Source organism: Suricata suricatta, chromosome 1, assembly GCF_006229205.1.
Source record: "Suricata suricatta isolate VVHF042 chromosome 1, meerkat_22Aug2017_6uvM2_HiC, whole genome shotgun sequence".
Taxonomy (NCBI): Eukaryota; Metazoa; Chordata; class Mammalia; order Carnivora; family Herpestidae; genus Suricata; species Suricata suricatta.
The window spans coordinates 46,849,379-46,867,568 of NC_043700.1; the positions used below are offsets into that span (position 1 = coordinate 46,849,379).

Below are 18,190 nucleotides of genomic sequence, written 5' to 3' on the forward strand. Positions count from 1 at the left end.
AGTGACCACAACAGGGCAGATTTACACGGTGACTGTTAGGGGAGCAGGTTTGGTTCATACTGTTTGAAGTTTCAGAGGGACTTCCAGGCAGAGATGACCAGAAGGCTGTTGGAATTGGGACCCACCAGGAAAGAGTTTGAAGCCAGAAGCGCAGATATGGGAGTCACCAACCGTACATAAATGTGGATGTTGTGCCAGTGAATGAGGTCAACCATGATGAGAAGATAAATGTTGGGGAGGGGTTTGGTTCCCTGGGGGGAGGGGAGAGGCATGGTGCTCCTGCCAGCATAGCAGTAACAGAAATGCTGAAGTCACCTCAGACAATGAGTGCCCTCTGTGCAAGGGAGGACCGTGGTCTTCCAGGCTTCTCCAGATCAAAGCACTCAGTGATGGTCTGTGCCAACACTGAAGACAGCCATGTAGGTTGGTCAAATAAACATCCTCACACTGGCGACTGTCCGCGGATGTGAAGTTGCAAAGAGTGATGGGCCAGGAAACAATGCTTGGTCTTCTGAAGGGCTCCGCATGGCTCTCATTCAATGTGGCCACCTGCCAGAGGCTAATCACTTATAGATAGATTTAGGAACTTCCTGGAAACCCCAACCCAGAACACCAGGTGACCTAAGTTTACTTCTGTGGGAAAGTTGTAAGGTCCAAGAGAAATCTTGAAAGGATTGCCTCATGAATTGTGGTCAAACTGGTACCTCTTCTTAGAATGCCTTTCCATAACCATTTGTCTTGATCATCATTCAATTCACACTTCTTCTAAGAAGCCCTCCCAGAGACTTCTCTACTCCCAGTTGGATAAGGTTTGCTGCTTCTATCTCTACTATACTAATAATCAGCATAAAATGCAATGATACCCATCAGTCTCTTCCATTGTCCTGAGAGCCCTAGTAAGACAGGCACCTTATCTATTTATATACCCTAGACACTTGTTTAAGGAATTGAGTATGCAAGCCACAGTCAGGATTAAAAACAAAATAACTCTTTTGTGTGTGGGGGGGATTGGCATAATTTAAAATTGGAATGTTGTGGTGGGTTGAACAGTGTCTTCTCAAAATTTATGTTTACCTGGAGCCTCAGAACATGACCTTATTTGGACTTTATCTGAAGATGTAATTGGTTAAGATGAGGTCTTACTGGATCAGGGTGGGCTCTCAACCCAGTGACTGGCATCCTTAGGAAGATAAGAGGACATATAGACACAACAAGGAGGAAAAGGCCATGTGAAGATGGAGGCATACAGAGTAATGCAGCCCCAAGAGTAAGAACACTGACGGCTGTTGGCAGCCACAAGAAGCCTAGAGAGGCATGAAGTGGATTCTCCTTCAGAGCCTGCAGAAGAAACCAGCCTTGTAGCCTCCTGAGCTGTGAGGAAGCATGACACTTTGTCAGGTGGCCACAAGACATGAATACAGGTGTCCAAGGCTGGGCAGCTCCTTTGGTGTCAAGGAAGAGGTCTAGACAGGAGTGAAGTATCACTGAAGTGGAGGAAAGCACACATCAGGCTGTTTGGTGGTGACTGAGGAATGGTCAATAGGAGGTTTACCAAGAGAAGAGAATATGGGCTGATGTGAACTGAATGTTTGTGTCTCCCCTGGAGTTCATATGGAAGCCCTAATCCTCAACACGATGGCATTTGGAGGTGGGAGCTCTGAGAGATGATTAGGTTTAGGTGAGGTCCATGAGGGTGGAGACTTCATGATGGGCTTTGTGTCCTCATAAGGAGATAAAGAGTCCATATAAGGACACAGCAAGAAGGCTGCCTGCAAACCAGGAAGAAAGCCCTCACCAGAAGCCTACTGTGCCGGCGCCCTGATCTCAGCCTCCAGCCTCCAGAACTGTAAGAATTAAGGGTCCATTGTATAAGCTGCCTGCCCCATGGCACTTTGTTATAGCAGTTGTGGTACAGTAAGACACGGCCCTCAGTGGGGGGACTGGGTGCAGCAGCAGGGCCACCAGGCAGGGTGAGTCTTGAGCTAACCAAATGGGTGTCATCCAAAAGGACCACCTGCAGGGTGAGGGCATCTCAGTCATGTGACAGTCAGTGAGCAGGACTGTAGGGCCCAGCCTCGAGGGGAAGATCTGGGAAGGGCAGGCAGGATCCAAGCACCAAAGCAGAAGCCAATCCTGGAGCTAGAGCAAAGGAGCAGAGAAAGCTGAGGCTGGGAGAGTGTGAGGGGCTCAGGATCCCAGGACAGCTCGCAGGACGGAGTCAGAATGAGCCCCAAGAGCCCTGGGCCTGCAAGGACACGTCTGGATTCTAGAACCAGCCATTCACCAGATGGTGCGGGGTGGGTTGCTCAAATGCTGCCCGCTCTTGGCTGCTTGTGGGTGTGAGGAAGGACTGAGGCAGGGGAAGCAAAGCAGATGAGGAAGGGAAGTATTGGGGGACATTCATAAGGACCCAAAGAGGAGGGCAGCATATAGGTAAAATTTTGGTGAGCTCTATCATCCATTTATCTATCTATCTATCTATCTATCTATCTATCTATCTATCTATCTATCTATCTTTATCTTATTTCTGGTTCAGAATGACCTGAATGCCTACCTTCACTGGGCTTTATCAGTTCATAGACAGGCAGGTGTCTCCCACTGAGCAAGCAAAGATAGCCAGTTCTGGGTCTTGTACGCAAGGTCCAGTCAACAGGCAAATGATGAAGACCACCTGCCCACGGGAATGGTGAGTTGGCTGAACCCCAGATGCCCAGCCTTTACAAATAGATCCTGTCTCTGGCACATTGGGAAGCACAGACTGTGAACTGGAGGATGGATGGACCACAGGCTGGTTAGTAGCCAGCTGACAGCCACAGATATTCATATTAGGATGGCTGGCACAGCCTCAAAGGAAGAAAACCCCCACCAATATATTTATTACTTTCCACAGAGGTGTGGCTAGATACTCTGTGCTCCTGGCACAAGGGCTCCCTTTGGTGGTCCAAGCAGATAGAGTCTCTAGTAATTCACTGTGGATTACTGTGGAAATGAGATCCAGGATGAATTATAAATCAAAAGGCTCCTATTAAGGAGACTGCCCCAGGATTCCCATTTCAAGACTAGAGTATCTGAAATCATTGCCAGAGATGTCAGGAAAGCCAGTGGTTTGATGGCACACATACATATATTAGGAAAGAGACTAACTCTCTGTGAATTCAAAGGTGGAATTAGGGATTTGCTGTTTAGACATAGACATGGCAGGCATCTTTTCTTGTAATTCAAGTCTTCTCATGTCCTTTTTAAAAAAATTTCTTTTATTTTTTTATATTTATTATTGAGACAGAAACAGAGCATGAGTAGGGGAGGGGCAGAGAGAGAGGGAGATACAGAATCTGAAGCAGGCTCCAGGCTCAGAGCTGCCAGCACAGAGCCCAATGCGGGGCTCGAACCCACAAACCGTGAGATCGTGACCTGAGCCAAAGTCGGCCGCTTCACTGACTGAGCCACCCAGGCGCCCCTTAAAAAATTTGTTAAATGTTTATTTCTTTTTGAGAGACTAAAAGAGACAGAGTATGAGCCAGGGAGGTGCAGAGAGAGAGAAGGAGACATAGGCTTCAGGCTCTGAGCTGTCAGTGCAGGGCCTGATGCAGGATCCAAACTCACAAATTGTGAGATCATCACCTGAGCGAAAGTCAGAAGCTTAACTGACTGAGCCACCCAGGTCTCCCAGGGATTTGCTGTTTAGACCAACACAGTGCCTAACACAGAACTTGAACCCAATAGGTAGCCAATGAATAAGTCATCAAATGATTAAGTGAATAATTCAAAATAAAGAGTGTTATGAGGCCAAGGAGTGCCTGCTCTCTTTTCAGAAATAGAAGAGCTTGGATGAGCAGAGATGGACAGAGCAGCCCTTGGGCCCTGCCTCACACTCTCAGCCTACATTTTATTCCATCCAGGGCCACAGTGACCCACCTCCAGCTGCTGAAACCTGGCAGCACCTCACTTTATCTACACTCACATCTCTCACTTTCTCCCCCAGGGCTTCTATGGTTTCTCAGAATTGTGTAAACCAACTGGACCTCATCCATGCATGGTCTTGATCCTCAGGGGGGAAACTTGACCTATGGGGGCAGGGGCTGGTCAATAAATGCTCTCTCTTCGCACACAGGCAATTCTGCAGCTCTTACTATGTAGCTCTTTAGAAATCCTGGCAGGACTGACCCCCCAGTGGCTGCTCGTGGAGATCAACTCAAGGTCGCATCCTTCTTCCTGGTCTCCATCCCCCACTCCTGCTTGCCAGATTCACTTCTCACAATAAACTTCCAAGCCCATGTCTCAGGCTCTGATGTCTATAGAAATCCCAGGCTAACACAGGAAGCATCACAAAGGGGCTGGCTCTCTTCCCATCTTCCTTTTTTGCTCTTTGCTTCTTCTTCTTCTTTTTTAAGTTTATTTATTTTGAGAGAGACAGAGAAAGTGTGAGTGGGGGAGGGGCAGACCAGCTGCCAGCTGCGGACCCCAACAAAGGGCTCAAACCCACAAACCACAAGACCACGACCTGAGCCAAAATGAAAAGTTGGACACTTAACTAACTGAGCCACCTAGACACCCTGCTCTTTGCTTCTTTACATCTCAATTCCCTGTTGTCCAAGAGCTACAGATAAGTTTGAAATTGAGATACTCATTTTTTCGTTCATGCATTAGGTCACCCAATAGTGTATGTGAAGAATTGACTCACCTTATGGGTTTGGGTGATAATAAATACAGAGAAGAATACAAGCTTTCTTTTCAAAAAATTTATCATTTGCTTAGGGAGAAATGTACACACAAGAAAAGAAACCCATTTAAATTCTACAGTTCTAATGTGTTTAAAAATGTTCATTGAGAAGTGAAAGCACCAAACCCATCATGAAGATTATCTGAAGAAGTTGGACATGATTAGTGTAATCAATGAACACTCTTCAGTAGTGGGGGTGCTGGGTGCAGAGCTCTGTGTGTATTGTCAGAAGGCTCCATCAGTGATGTGGAGAATGAACTGGGGAGGTCACCAACTCAAGGAGGAAAATGGTGTAGGAGGCGGTGGTCCTGGTAACAGAAGGTTAGAAGCGGACCATGCCTGCGGCGGTGGAGAGGAGGGACACACACAAGGCATGATAAAGAAAGAACATTGTGAGAACTCAGTGGCCTCTCAGAACTGGAGACTGACAAAGAGGAAGGCTTCAACACCATTGAACAACATGGCATCTGGTGACATGCAACCTCAGTCCCGTTGAGTCAATCATGAATCATCATGATGACCGAAGCTGGCCAGAGTAATGTTGCAGATGACAATATCAACATTCAAAATTACCTTAATGGATGTGAAATCTCAGCTGAAGGCAAGAGGATTACACAAACAGAGATATATGTGGTATTTGCTTTTACATCAGACTCTGAAACAGTCTGGATCCCACATTAGTTAGCTGGTAATTGTGAAATTCCTACTTAGACCTCAGTTACTCCATAGACCTCTCTTAATCCTCAAAACAACCTGTGAAATAGGCACCGTTATCCCCACTTTAAAGATGGGGTAGATGAATTTTATAGAAATTAAGTAAACCTTTCAAGGTCTCATAGCCAGGGAGGGACAGACCCAAAATTTGGAACCAGGGTCTCCTGACACTAATGCTAGAGTCTTTCTCTCCACCAGATTCTCTTCTCGGTTTCACATCACGGTGGGGAGCAACAAACATGCGCCACACAAAAAAAGTGGTACGATGTCATAATTAAGTGTTGTAAATATGCTTACTGTTCGTGGTCATCCTAAAGTGCACCTGAAATCACCCCTCAAGCTTCAGTGGGTCATCCAGGGACAGGCAGGTCTATTAAGCATTCTACCCAGGGATGATTTTTGTTATTGTCTCCCTCTCTCTTTTTCCTGTCTTTGTTTATTTTATTTATTTTTTGGCGGGGAGGATATGCTTTTGAAAACACAAGTGAGTGGCGTATTAGTCTGCTTGGACTGCCATAAGAAAATACCACAGGCTGTGGGGCTTAAACAACAGACATTTATTTCTCACAGTTCTGGAGGCTGGATGTCTGGGAGCAAAGAGTCCACAGGGTTGATTTTTCCTGAGGTCTCTCTTTTTGGCTCAGAGATGGGCAGGTTCACTCTGGGTCCTCAAATGGTTTTCCCTCTACGTGTATGTCTGTGTCCTAATCTCCTCTTCTTATAGACACACCAGTCATATGAGGGCCTGTCCCAGTGACTTCATTTAATTACTTCTTTAAAGACTTTATCTCCAAATCTAGTTATTTGGAGACACATTCTGAGGTCTGAGGAGTTAGGGCTTCAGCATAGGAATTTTGAAGGAAGCACAATTTAACCTGTAGCAACCTCATTAACCAACGAGGGCCTTACTAGAGATGAACTGGGAGGAGGTTGGGATGGATAGGAAAGGCAGGCACTGATTTCCAAGCCATGTCCTTAGGTGGAACTGGCCCTGAAGACTCAGAACGACCTAAAACGTGGCCAGTGTGAGTCTCACGGGGCCAGGCTGCCTGGAGCTCCAACAACCAAGCGCTTCTTCAAATCACTGCTGCTCATGGGGAATACATACTTGGGGCCTGACGATTCTGCCTAGAAACTTAAACATCCTCTTGCAGAGAACCTTCTCAATACTTGAATGGGCTTCTTGGTCCATTCTTGCAGTTAGTATTAGGAAATGGCCTTCAAAGACTTCAAAGACTAACTAATTGAATATAGTTATGGAACAAATAAAAACCTCTCCTGACAAACCTGTTCTCAAAGCACACGTGGAAAATGGAGTGCTATTTCAATGAAGTGACTTGCTCATGCTCCACTAATTTTTCCTAGTGTATCAGCTATATTGGCATTTAAGCTAAAGTCCCGGGGATATACAATATAATAAAATCTTCAATCTGTGAGGACACAGTACTTCATGAGGGGTGTATAAATACCACTCTTCTAGAGTCCAAAGTAGATCTTATCTCTAGCAGTTTTATTATATTTGAAAAATAAGGGGAGAAAAATCTTTAACTTGCTGGATTTCACTTCATGTGTGACCCTTCTTTTCTAAGACAAATTTTTTGAAGCTTATTTATTTATTTTGTGAGAGGCAGAGAGAGCAGGGGAGGGGCATAGTGAGAGGGAGAGGGAGAAGGAGAATCCCAAGCAGGCTTCACGCTGTCAGCACAGAGCCCAGTGCAGGCCTTGAACTCACAAAACAGGAGATCATGACCTGAGCTGAAATCCAGAGTCGGATGCTCAAAGGACTGAGCCACCCAGGTGCCCCCATGCATGACTCTTCTATTTAAACATGGAGCCTGCCCACCACAAAGCAGGAACTCCTTTCTAGAATCTCACCCCATCACTAAGCTAACAAACTGACCATTTACATATTTTTAAAAACAAACAAGTGGCTTGAACATTATTAAGAACAGACATGAGAGAATTCCAGCACTTATTGCAGAAGGATCCTCCGCTTATGTAATCGTCAGGTCCCGAATAATTAATAAGAGAAACTTTCATTGATTCAGCACTTCCTGATCATCAGGCATTGCGCCGGGCACTTATCACTTACGGAATACCTGATAACACATGCACAGCTCTTTTAATTTTTATAGTGATCCTCAGAGATAGATGTTGTGGGGAAACTTAGGGTTTTTGATCCACAGGCCAGATACTCACACCAATGTGAAAATTATATGTATGTGGTAGAACAGGCATGTTTTGTGTCCCACTACCTTAAATAGCATGTCCCTTCTGCCTGCTTCACCAAAGGCCGAGCCCATGGTTGGACATTGGAGCGATCACTCGTGTGGGCTCTACAAAGGCTGTCCAGGGCAGGCCACTGTGTCAGAGCTGAGGTCTGTGCTTGTAAGGTGTGGGCAACCTCTTTCTCAATCTGATAACATTGTTTCAACTTCCAAGCTCCCTTTTCCACACCCCCAATGGGATCTTAATCCCTGCTCTTCCATCTTACAATTGTGTGTTGCAGCTCTCAGCAGGAATTGGACAAGAAAGGGCAATGGCAGGCCTGAAGGTTATTACCTTGGCGACCATCTGGATGCCCTGCCCTATTTTACAAGTTAAAAGACAGGAGTCCTTGGGGAACATGGGTGGCTCAGTTGGCTAAGCATTAGACTCTTGATTTCAGCTCAGGCCATGATCTCATGGTTCGTGAGTTCAAGCCCTGCTTTGGGCTCTGGGCTGACCGACCGTATGGATCCTACTTGGGATTCTCTCTCTCCCTTTCTCTCTGTCCCTCCCTTGCTCATTCTCTCTCTCTCTCAAAGTAAATAAATAAACTTAAAAAAAAAAGATATGGAGTCCTAGACAGAAGAACCCCCCTGCCCCAGGACCCGGCTAGGCAGAGGTGAGCCATCCACTGAGCTGGTTGGAAGAAGAGAGAAAGCTACTATCAATGGGTGTGTCCTCAGTACCAGACTGTGGGCTGGGTGTTGTCGTGTATTTGATCCCATGTGATCCTCTGATATCAATCACTGTTCATATGTCCAGTTTTAGATGAGACGTGTTCTGTATTGTATATACATTGTATTATATATGTATATCTATATAAAGTTGTTTTCTGTATATTATGTTTTGACATCTTAAGAAACCTTTCCAGCTGGGGAGAAACTGCTTCCCTTGGAACTAGTCAATTCTTAGAGATAGCTCGAGGCCCAGCTGGGGCCACGCCTTTGACAGCCACTCTGGAGTCACACCTCCTCCAACTGGCCCCCAGAAGCACTATTCCCTTGCCTCTGTCATCCCAGGACCAGCTACAAGGCAAGTGGAGAGAGACCACCTCTGTCACCTAAAGTCCACCAAAATTATTCAAAACTAGCCAATCCTAAATTACCTACCCTGCCCTGCCCTTCCTTTCTCCCAGAAACCACAATAAAGGCCGTGCCCCATCTGCTCCTGTCACTCTTGTGTCTGCCTCCTGAGCAGCCCGGCGGTTCCCCACGTGGCCTTGTGTGGGCATGCTCCCCCCCTCCCCGTGTCTCCAGCACCTGTGAGTACACTTGACCCTGTTTTCCTGAGCTTCTCCTCTATCTCCTCTTGTGGCATCACTTGACTGACCATGTCATAAAAACATACAAATTATGTCCGCATGTCCAGTTTCACAGGTGAGGCCTGCAGAGACAGAGTGGCTGGTTCAAGACAACACCACCAGGAGGTGGCGGTCCAGCTTCAGCGCCCGGCTGCCCGACTTGGTGCCCTCCCGCAGTGCACAGTCCATCCCTCCTGGGCTAGTGGGGTTCTGCTCACCCCGGGTTACAGGCATCCTCCTCCATCTCCCCATTCTGCCCCCAGTCACAGTCACATGAGGCCCTATCTGAAATCAGTGAGGGCAGCAAGCGTGTTTCTCTGTTTCTATCTTTCTGGACAATTTGTTCCGTGAGTGCTTGTTTTCAAACAGCTCCGTATCAGTCCCCAGGGTTTCCACGCGGCTCTTGGTTGGAGTGGTGTGAGGTCTCCCCATTGGACATTTTCTCAGATCCATCTTTCTTTGCTTGTTGAGCTTGTCATAAAGTATTTTAAGGAGGTTGGAGATTATTCTCACTAATAGGCATGTAAGGAATCTGGGCCAGACTTGCCAGGAATCTAGATACTTACTGGGTTTCCTCTTGTCCAAACATGAGGTTGGCAGCCCCTGTGTCAGACCTCTCACATGGCTGTTTTGCAAAAATCAGACTCACCGGGTACTAAAATGCACTGAGCTGAAAGTGACCTTAATAATCATTTACTTCTCATTTTCAGACAAGGAAATAAAGGCTGAGAAAGGTGATATGAAATGCCCCAGGTCATCCAGACCCTGTAGTCATATTTCTTGAAACCCAGGTCACCCCTCCTTCTACCAGATCTCACTACTATCCAGGAAACCAGAATTAAGTATACACCCACCCACCCATCCGCTCACCCAACTAATCCATCCATCCATCCATGCAAATCATCACTGATGATAATGCAAAAAGTGTTTCCAACTAAATAGACAGAGCTTTTCCAGTAAAAAACATTGACATTAAGAGTTCCTTTGAAGTATAATTGGCCTCCAGAGCATCTTGAATTATTAGGCTGGCTATCTTTAATATTGCAAAAATATTTAGTATTGCAAAAGAGATATATGAAATCGTGCCAATGACAATCATTTGTCACAATATGGTATTATGTGAATTCAGAGCCTTTCCTACAAAAGGGAAAACTTTAATGACAATTTTTAACAAACTGTAATAAAAATCATTGCCTCCATGTCATGTTTATAATGTCAGTTTCAAACACTGACAGCTCTGTGTGAAGTAAAAAATATTATGTAAAAGAAGGGGATTTTACAATTTCATAGATTCTGAGAATTGGACAGGCCCTTAGACACATTAGAAAGGAAGGAATATTGAACTTAGAATCCAAAGTCTTGCCTATCACTTAACTTGCTACTCTCAGACAAGGGAATTCATCATTCTGAGTCTCTTTCCTTGCACCTAAAACTAGAATTAACAACATCTACCACAGGAGGGTGTTGTGAGGACTACAGAAAACAATAAACCTTAAGTAAGCCTTTACTATGGACCAAGCATTGAGTTTTGTGTTTTATGCAGATATGATCTCATTTGATAAAAACCTGTGGGAAGAAAATCTCACATATATTGCAAAGTTCTCTTCGAATTCAATCTATTCACACACACCCTCTGCTCTAGAGGCGATCCCTTTCTTCATTGATTATCAGATTCGTGGGCATTCATTTTCATCATGGAACATCAACAGTTGTAGAGAGGTGTACATTTTACACGTTAGGCACACTGTTTTCTTCACGTTTGTGACCTTCTGGCAGCCTGAATGCATAGCTCTTCACCTTCATCACCCCCAGTGCACCCCAGTGCTGTTCACCCCAGGACCTGTAATCATTTGGTATTTTGGAAAGAGATCCCAGAACATTGACTCCTCTCTTTTCTAACCACCACTAAGTTTGTTGGCTCTCTCACCGTCTTCAATGGGCAAATTGATCCTGGGAACTTGACTTCCTCCATTAGCTCCCCTCCGGCTATACTTGATACACCGTTGTACCTGGATTCACAGCTGCTTTTATACGCCCCAGTCCTCTGGGTGAGTTTAGCTACCTCTCTAGGCTTCAACGATAAACTCAAGGCAGCGTCTTCTGCCTCCTTTCCTTGCTTTGCCCCTTGGACAGCACAGTACTGCTGCAGTGTGCAGACTTGGCTCATTCTCGCGCTGTTTGAACATACCTGGAGTTGAGCTGCTTTGAGTGGATTGGTTAGCTGGAGGAAAAAATCCCGTAGCTGTCATTCAAATGCTTCTTCGAGCCTGTTAATGCCCAAGCATGCTTATCTCTCACTCTTTCAAGTAAATCTGAACTTAATTTAGCAAGAATAATATGAAAGCCACTTAGCAGGAACTCTATGTCCTCTGCACGTTGCATCTCTCTGCCTCCACACTGTCTCCTCTAGGATCAGAGAGTGAAGCCCTGGGATCCCTTCTCCAGGTGACCTGCAGCAGCTTCTGCTTCTACGCCACCCCTGCTGGTTCCCCACCAGGAGGCTTGTGGTGGGAGATGCCTATGACTCCTTCAAGGACTCATGTGCAGCTGGAGAACCCAGTAGGAGGGAGAGTGGGAAGGGTCAAGGAATTACCTCCCAACTAATGAGGATTTCCTGCAAGTAGTCATTTAAATATTTGAAGACAGATCTTTCCTTAAGGTTTCAAGTCCCTCCATGAACAGTCATTTCTTGAACATGTTTCAGCTTGTCTGCATCCAGTGGTAAACGCTTAACAACCCGTCCTCTAGGAGCACAACAAAAATCCCACTTTGTAGTGCTTGCCAGTTTCTGAGGTGTAAATACTCCTGCTATGGCCGATTTCAAGCTACCAAACTGATGTCACTACATATGGGGTTGGGGAAAGATGCACTCAGTTGGAACTGACTCCAGCATGCCGTCGTCTGCCTGTCTATAACTGTAGCTCCCAGACAGGAAAATAACACCGAGGACGGTCAGAAATGTTAGGTCACCTTATGACCAGCTTTGTAATAACGGAGTTAGGCAAGCATTGTCAATGGATCCTAAAACCATTGTGTGCAAGATTGTTGGTATCTGTACTGTATTGGAGTGTCTCCCACAGATTACTTCTTAATTAGATAGGGAACAAAGATATCTTTACAGCAGATAAAGACCTTAACCAAGTGATCATATTTAACATTACCAAAAAAGGGGGGAAGGGATGGTACCATATGCCCCCTGATGTGATGCACTGAGCTGAATTTATAAAGTATTTCTGTCAAGAATGTTTAACCTATATCTAATCATGGGGAAACAGTCAGACCCATCCAAATTAAGGGCCATTACAGCAAGCAAGTGGCCTACGTTGTTCAAAAATATCATTGATGTCATGAAAAACAGTGAATGGCTAGGAGCCATTCTAGATAAAAGAAGACTAAAGAGACATGATATAACAAATGCCTGATACTGGATCGGATCCTGGATCAGAGTAAGAAACAAAAATGCTGTGAGGGACATTACTGGAGCAATTGAAGAAAGTGAGTTATAGACTATATATTTGTAATTATATTGTACCAAAGTTAAATTTCCTGAATTTAACCACGATAAGCGGTGATATAAAAGAATTTCCTTGTTCTTGGAAGTACTTACTAAAGTATTTAGGGCTAAAGATTGCAATCTACTTTCAAGTGGTTCCACAAATAAAAAAGAGGGCAGGTGAGGGGGGACTTGGGGGAGGAGGAAGGGAGAGAGAGAGAAAAATGTAGCAAAAAAATGTTAACAGTTGATGAATCAAGTCGAAGAAGGGTATATGAATGCTTATTATATGCAATGTTTCCAACTTCTCTGTAGGTTATAATGTTTTCAAGAGAAAAAAACTGAAAAGAAAACAAACAAACACTGAGGAATTGTGGAGCTGTCTAACGCGCCTGGGGCCGGAGGGGGCCCTCGCCTCTCTTATTCTCCATACTGTATCTCTATTAACGTAAGTCCTACTGCAATCACCTCTGGTGAGCAGCCACATCGTACATTGGCTCATACTGCCAGCCCCAACCCCGAAACCTGGCTTTCAAATTGCTATCAGGCGTATCTTCCCTATGCTGTAGCTTCGAAGCTCATGCACATCCACATTTGATTCTAAGGGCTGGACTAACTCCCTCTGGGATTCAGCTCTTTTGGATTCGAGTTCTGCATTCCTTTGAATTGAATACAGATTTCTGAACCACAAAGAACATAAACATGTTATCTGGAATTAAATTACATTCAACAAAATTTACTGAGCTCAATGTGCAAAGCAGTGGATCAGGTACAAAGAAATCAGCAATAACTAAATAAGATGTGACCACTGACTGTGGGCCTCTGGAAGGTCAAAACTAGGCCTTCGACTTCCTTGGTGACCCACAGCACCCCATGCCCGTGAGCAGGTGGTCTGTACTTAATAAGTCTCTGTTTTGGCCTCACGTAAGTAAGCCAACAGAGGGCTTACAGAGACAGTTCCCTTAAGAGATGATATAATGAATAATCAAATGTATGAAAAACTTTATGAGATCATTAGCTAACAAAGAAATATAAAATAAAACAAAATGAAATCTCTCTAAAAATAATGGGACAGTGCTACATCATGCTGGCAAGAATGTGGTGAAAACTAATATGTTTATACATCGCTGATGACAGTGTAAAATGCTTTTGGAATGCCATTTGGCAAGATCTATCAAGAGCCATAAAAATGTTCACGTCCCTTGTTCAATAATGTCACCCCTGGGAATTTACCCTCAGGAAATAATCCAAAAGGGGGGGGACATTATAGCACACAGAAACCCATTGCCCTTTTATTTGTAGAATTGAAAAATGGAGAAGTCATGAATGAATAATTCAGGGTTAATTAAATCATGGAGCCATCAGTTAGAAGGACTTTTGATGAAACCCTACAAACAACAGCTATGAGGTCTTTTATGCAACAGTGCGGGAAATGCATACGCCATAATATTAAGCAAATGCACACATGCACACACACACAGGGTTGAAAGAAAACTGGGGTTATTGAAAATAATTGATTCTTTAATCAGAGAATGATAGGTAGCTTGACTCTGGTTCCTGATAGTATTGCTTTGTCGGAGCAATATAAAGAATTTAAAATAATCAGGTAAGGGATAAATGAGAAAATGATTGTGTTATGGGCTGAATTGTGTCCCCCTCCCCAATTTTTTTTATATATTGAAGTACCAACACCCAGTACCTTAGCATGTTAGCAATATTTGGAGATAAGGTCTTTAAAAGAGATGATTAAATTAAAATGAAATCATCCCATAAAACTGGTACTCTCATAAGAAGAGGAAAAGACACTAGGCACAGGCAGCAAAGAGAGGTGACCTTGTGAAGAGGCAGCAAGAGATTGGCCATCTGTACATGGAGAAGAGGGGCCTCAGAGGATATCAGTCACGCCAGCACCTTGATTTTGGACTTCTAGTCTCTAAAATGGTGAGAGAAAAAAATCGATTTCTATTGTTTAAGTCACCCAGTTTGTGATGTTTTGTTATAGTGGCTCTAGCAAACTAATACCGTCCACCCAGCCAGGCAGGGCTGATCCAGTTATATTCGAGGATCTGAAAACCAGAAGACTAGATGTGGTAGAGTGGTCATTACTGACACTAGGACCAGAGAATCTGATGAGGTCCCTTCTGCCATCCTCATCCCACTGAGTGGAATGTCCAGTTTTCAGGCAGTGGCTCTGAAACTTGTTACAGGGGCGCTGGGTGGCTTACTTGGCTGAACATCTGACTCTTGATTTTGGCTCAGGTCATGTGAGCTACCACCCCATGTTGGGCTCCATGCTGAGTGTGGAGCCTGCTTGGGATTCTCCCCTTATCTCTCTGCTGCCCCCCCCCCCCCCGAGTCATGCTTGCTTGCTCGCTCTCTCTCTCTCTCTCAAAATAACTAAATAAAATAATGAATCAGAAGTACTCAAGTAACTTGAAGATCATAGCCTGTAAATTCTGATTCAGGAAAGGGTGGGCCTCGAAACCGCATTTCCAATAACAACCCTGCTTGGTCCTGTTTTAGTGATGTGGTTGTGTTAGGAGGGCTGTGGGGTGACGGGAGGTCACTCTCCCCGCAGTGTTTTGTTTTCTTCTCAATTCTCTCAACCTCTTCTGTCTCTCCCAGGAAACAGAGGTCTCAGGTGGTCAGAATGTCCTGTGGAAGTTTAAGTGCAAGCTGATTTATTGTTTTTAATTATTTATTTAAGTAATCTCTACACCCAGTGTGGGGCTGGAACTTAACAACCCGAGATCAAGAGTCACACGCTTGTCCCACTGAGCCAACTGGGGACCCCATGTACAAGCTGACTTAAAAATCCAAAGGGTAAGCAATGCCACTTTTGAGTATACACCCAAAAGAATTGAAAGCAGGGATTCAAATAGGTTTTTATACACCCATGTTCACAGCGGCATTATTCACAATCGCCAGATGGCAGAAGCAACCCATGTAGATGAACCAACCCTCTGATAGATGAATGAGTAAACAAAATATGGCCTGTGCATATAAAGGAGTATTATTCAGCCCTAAAAAGGAAGGAAATCCTGTCCCATGCTGCATCGTGGGTGAGGCTTGAAGGCATTAATTACTCCAAGTGGAATAAGACGGCCACGAAAGGAAAAACCCTGTACGACTCCACTTACACAAGGCACCTGGAGCAGTCAACTCCACAGAGACAGAAAATGGAATGGTGGTCACCAGGGTAGGAAGGAGGGCAGGGAGGAGTGGAAATTAGTGTTTAAAAATGACCAGAAATGCGTTTTGAAGATGGATGGTGATGACAGTTCCATAATAAAGTGAATGCCCTTAACACCACTTAACTGTGCATTTAAAAATGGTTTAGATGGTAAGTGCTGTCTCTTTTACCACACACACACACACACACACACACACACACACACACACAAATTCTACAGGAGAACAAATGAGGGGAGCTGGGTGGGGTGGGACGGGAAGATGGACTCAGCCTGGGGCTGGGGACACCCTAGGGTGAGGGTGGGACTTGGGGAAGAGCCTGGCTGGGTCCAGGCTAGCACTCTGGGCAAGCATGACTCAGGCTCTGCCCAGGCCCGCCCAAGGCCGCATGATCAACGGGCCCACGGAGAGCCACTCGGGCAGCGGCCCTGCTCGACTTTCACAACTGGAGTTGCACAGCCTGGCCTGTGGCCCAGGCGCTGGAATCTTCTTTCCCTTCCCCCACCCTCTCGGCCATCAAATGTAAGGTGGAGGGGCCTGGAACTGGCCCTGCTCTCCGGGGAGGAGGTCAGGACCACCAGCCAGCCTTTCGGCCACCAGCAGGAGGAGTGCAGCCTGAGGCTTGTGTGTTTGGGGCTTGTGCGTCTGAGGCTTGAATGCTCTTCAAACTGTCGTTCCTATGGGGTTTGGTGGGTAACGTTCCCAAGTCCCTCTCCAAGGAAGAAAAACAAACAGCTGAGAGCGCGTAGTTCCAGCTGTGGGACACTTTCCAAGAAGGTGGGGGGGGGGGGCAGGGGAACCAAAACCAAACTCCAGCCCCAATCGCCTAGTTAAATCGAAAGCAATGGGCTGTGGAAAAGAATGGGGACTTCTCCATTGCCTCCAGTTTTATCAGGGACATTTAAAATTCCATCCTCAACTTCATAATTTGCAATGTGGCACTTCGGCCCCTTCTGTAGATCTGTCTGTAGGATGTGTCCTTTAGACATCAGAAAAACCCACATGGCAGGCTGTGCGAATCCATATACATGGGTGGAAAAGAGAACTAGCTTGGAACTAGCCTTCTTTGTGGAGAATCACCCTCCTTGCCCCTCGGGACCAGGTGCCTCAGTTTATCTATTTCTTGCCCCGAGGCCACGTAGTGTGGTGGACAGAACTGGGAACTTTGGAAGACTTAGTCCCAGGCCGGTGTGGATCTTGTGGGAGCAGAGCCCTTCCTGCCTGGCCCTGAACTCTGGTTTTAAGCTGATCCACATTCCCAGGTGGAAACGATGCAGGGGGCAATGGGGGTTCACGGCATGAGCTCCTGACTAGGAAACCAGAGTCTGAGCAGGCCCTAACCTTCGGTGCTGTGTGAATTTAATCAACACCTGTTCACCTGTGAGAACTATCAGTCTCTTGGAACCTCTATCTTCTCACCTGTAAATGGGGCTGACTGTATCCAACTCACAATAGTATGTGAGAATCACATGACACAGTGAATGTGAACTAGAATACCGCTGTGGTATCATGGTGGCAGCGGTGGGGGAGCGGCGGCGACCTATGGGAAGGCGAGGGTCTCGGGCACCACAGCACTGGGCAGCTGGCGAATCAGGCTCTGGTGCCGCATGATAACTCGGGGGGGGGGGGCAAGGCAAGAAGAGTGTAGATTAGCTGTAATCCATGATTCACCCTCCTGCCTCCTTGACCACAACCCATTAAAAGAGCTTTTCTCTCTGAAAACTGCAATGTTCCCTGTGACTGGAGCCAGCTGGGAAAAGCCCCTGGTGACAGCTTTTGGGGTCTGCGGCCCCTCCTGCAGGCAGCCTAGGGCAGAACAAGGTGGGGGACATGGGCGTGGCTCCTGAGAAGGACCTGGAGGCTGCAGAGGGGTAGGATGCCAGAGGAGCCACTGCCCCAGCCACAGGCAGGAAACTGCAGAAACAGCTGGGCTGGCATGGTTGGTGGCCAATGGGAATGTCAGGCAGGAACGAGCTGCTTCTGGACAGGTCTGAGCCCACCCACCGGGTCCCACGCAGAGAGCTGGGAAGGCACAGTAACTAGGTTCTGCAGAGCAACACAGCATCGGTCCTGCTCCCCATTCTGAGACTTGGATGGAAAGCAGTGCCACCCACTGGCTGCCCGTGAGCTGAGTCCTTGCAGCAGGCGGAGGTCCAGAGCCCCCCCAGGAGGCAAGGGCTTTAGCACACTGCCACCACCAACCGGACGCTGGCCCCCAGAGTCTGAGGCAGTGACACCAGCACATTCATTGCCATTAAATGACCAATTCTGGGCTTCCACAAGAGCCAAAGTTCAGAGGTGCCAGAAACACATATGCCTCCCCAGAACCTGGTCCAGGCCCCCTCGCACCCCCTGTTCAGTCCTGTACCACAGCGGGCCTTACACCCATGCTTGGGGACAACAAGCACAGCTGCACGTCCAGGTTTCTTCATCTCCCCCACCCCCACCCCGACATCGGCAAATAGCTCCTGTTTTGCCACCCTCTGCCCAACAACCTGATTTA

The 18,190-nt window shown here is 46.2% G+C and overlaps 1 protein-coding gene across 2 annotated transcripts in view; it reads right to left on the reverse strand.

Annotated features, from left to right (window-relative positions):
• The window catches only part of SCARA5 (scavenger receptor class A member 5), an 87,160-nt gene that overhangs the window by 25,983 nt on the left and 42,987 nt on the right, over positions 1-18,190 (reverse strand). The window lies entirely within an intron of this gene.